Below are 3,624 nucleotides of genomic sequence, written 5' to 3'. Positions count from 1 at the left end.
TTAATTTCAATTATTAAACTGTTTTTATCTCAACCTACGAGTTTTTCTCACTTCTACTCTTCCATTCTCTCCCCCATCCCACCGGTGGGGGAGGAGTGAGCGAGTGGCTGCATGGTACTCGGTTGCCGACTGAGGTTAAACCACGACAACCTTCCTAAAACTTCACAACGGCTTGCAAGCAACATTTTTTAAACCAGTTTCTTTTTGTTTTAAAAGGGCTACACTTTTTACACGTATTTCTCTAATGGCTGAAAAAAAATTTCTGAAATATGTATCAATAAATATGCAGGTGCTGATCTCATAAACACCCAAATTCTCAGGTGATCGTGTATCACACGTAGGGGTTACATTAGTCAGCTTTTTCCACCTCTCCCCTGGATACTGACAGCAACATTTTCATGTGATGATATGTGTTTTAAAGTCTTCTTCATGAATAAAACCGCCTTGCAGGCAGGAATCAATCATAACGAGAACCAACAGGATTAAGACGTACTTCCTGTGCACTGAAGAGATCTCTTCAACTTCTGTTTACTCTTTTTCTCCCTCCAGTTTCTTTTCCCCAAGTACTTCGTTAGATCATCAAATGGCGTCAATTAATCTAATCTTCAGTGTAAATATTCTGTGGTATACACTGCTGCAAATACAGCCACACTACTTTTCTCCTTCTTTAAAAAAAAATATTTTTTTAACCTTAATTTGTCTATGGACTCACATTTCTGAGGAACATGCTGGTTCTTTTTCTATTAAACAGTCTCCACGCCTCAGTGAATATATACATCTTAATTATTTATGTACTTACATATATAGTGTCATGCTTACATTGATGCACTGGTACTTAGCTGATGGATTTTGCTGAAGGCAAAATCTTGCTAATCATCAAGTAAATTGCTGATGATGGATTTCTCCTGTAAATGTGACAGAAAGACAACCAGTTGGTTTGTTACCTGCAACAGAGTCTTCAAGAAAGCCAGATTTACCCAGAAATGGATGTGCAATGTTGTGCTTGATATGGTGGAGACACAGCAAATGCTGTACTTCACTTCAGATACTTCTCTGATGCTTTTTCTCCCTATTTCTCTTCCTAACCTCTCTGAAACATGGCCATGCTGATAGGGCACCAGCATGTTAATAAAATGGTTTCAAGTCACTGCTTTGGGTTCAGGATTAGAGAGTGCAATAATCCATGGAAGTCAATGATTTTTTTTTATTATCATCAACTTTGCTGCAACCAAATTTTGCTCAATAATTTCAGGGCTAACAGAAACCAGAGGCATCACTGATGTGATCTTCTACATAGAACAGGCGGAAATTGTCACTGATTTTTGCATCAAGACTAAAACTTCTGCTTAAAATATACAGTATAAATTAAAAAGACATAAATATGAATACCAAGTTTTGGAATAGCTTTTCTCCAAGGACACACCAGGTTAGGACTCATCAACTTTGGGAAGAAGATGTGGGTGCTGCTCAGTGGTGTTCTCCAAAAAAGAGACAACCTGTCATAACATCCCAGAGGGAATGGAAATAAGTCCAACAACTGCCGGGATCCCCATCTCATCCTCTATTGAGCTCCTTTTCCTCACTGGCCGCTTCTAGAAACACAACATAGCGCCAGAAGGGCCTTTGATCTGACTCAGCATAGCCATTTTTAATTTATGTTCTTAGTTTTGATTTAAATGCTTCACATGATGGCTAAACTAACATACCACTGGGGAAATTGTTCCAACGGTTTGATAGCCTTGAGAGTCAAACCTTAGCTCTGGCCTGAACTCGTCTACCTTTAGCTTCCAGTCATTGGATCTCATGATGTCTTTTTCTGTTACATTAATGAAGAATCTACCCTCAGAAATCTTCTCTCCGTGTAAATTCTTGTAGAAAATGACCAAGTCTCCCCTTAAACTTGTCCATGAAAAATTCAGTATTTTAACCCCATTATCAAGCACTTTCTCTTGTAGTCTTTTACTTCACTGCCACGAACTGGCTGTCCATCTTGCCTCCAAGGTCTGGCAATTCATGCTGGATGCAGGTCACTGTCCCTCGCTCTCTGCCCTTCTCTCCTAGAAGCGGTTATTGCCCATAAAGCAGAGTCAGCAAAATTGGCAGCAGATCTGCTCTGGAGATACTCTAGTTCACAAACTGAATATTAACTCAAACGACCATGAAATTCAGCATATGTTTATATTCTGAAGCCCTGGAAGATGAGGAACGGACATGTTCTCTCTTGTTATTTCTACCAGATGGGAGTGGTAACTTCCAGCAGAAGGAAGGTGCAACAGGTGGGAACATTAATCCTCTGTTGTTACTCAGGCACGAATTGCTGGCAGAATAACCCCAATTCTGTACGACCTCATGCTTTAGGCTTGGAAATATGACCTTGGAACTGCTCCTATTAACAAGCTCCTCTGTAAGCAATGAACTTCACCAAACATAGTTTCTTGAGGGTTTGTGTCTTTGGTGCCTAATTCTACGTACAGCAGTAACCCAAGGTCTCAGCCGCTCCCTTGTATGCTATGATACACTCTTGTGCAAGAAATGCACAAGCCCAAAGCCAGAGCTGTGCTTACTAGCCAAGCAGTAAATGCAACCACGTGCTGGCTGGCCAGCTGCATAACACCTGTGCTTTGCCTTCCTCTTCTTCTCTCATGTGTAACTGCTTTTTTTCCCCAAAGTTGTACGAATTTAACCTTCCAAGATTCATACATATCTGCAAATACGATTAAGTAGGCCAGCATGTTCAGAAGTCCTTGGAGGTGGAAAGGATGAATGGAAAAGGAAACACCCAATACTGCAATTGCTTAAGCCTCATTTCCTTAGATAAAGAGGTAAGAAGATTATTGTGCACAGTGTAATCTAGATAACCCTCATCACGTGATCTCTCCTCCTCAATTCACCGTCTACTACTTTTACCAGCAATAATTTCGCATTTTATTCCCAAGCATTAGTACATTGAGGAATACTGGACTAAAAATGTGTGTGCCTTTGCCCGAAATATTTCAATCTGTTTACAATTAATTGCTTACATCTATACATTATATAGCTTTTAATCTATTTAGTATCTGCAACAGATTTTGCACAGTAATACTTTTCAGTCAGAAAGGTCTGCTGCGTTTATTGTATGTTTGACGATGCAGTTTTGGGACATTTACTACACATTGCCACGTTGGCCGAGTTACACCTTTTGTCAAACTGATGTGTATCTCAATTCTGCCGAGTGTTCCTACTTTTTTTGAAAAGTTGCATGGGCAGATGAATATCAAAGGCTCATGTTCCTCCTTCTTCTGCCTTGGATGTTAAACAAATGCAGCATTTAACTCTGCCTATCTGGCACAAATGCTGCGAGAAGTTGGGCGCAGATTCCCCACTGCCAGCCAGTTTGGGACACATCATACGTTTTCCCTCACAAACAGCAGTTCATCTGCAGACACCGTCTTTATTCCCCACGTTGTCACCTCCTCAGTTTATTTGGGTGAAGCGAGTTCTCTTTACTTCATGTAAACGCACAATGCAATTTCTAATTCCTTCCCATTTAATTAAAGGCACAAAAACTGCTGTGACCCCGGCGTGCCAGTTACCTGGGGGGGATGTAGACCCGCTACCACGGGAGAGCGGCCGTGCCCTGGGCGC

This window comes from Aptenodytes forsteri, unplaced genomic scaffold, assembly GCF_000699145.1.
Source record: "Aptenodytes forsteri isolate BGI_AS27 unplaced genomic scaffold, ASM69914v1 Scaffold242, whole genome shotgun sequence".
Classification (NCBI taxonomy): Eukaryota; Metazoa; Chordata; class Aves; order Sphenisciformes; family Spheniscidae; genus Aptenodytes; species Aptenodytes forsteri.
This window is presented reverse-complemented; position numbering follows the sequence as displayed.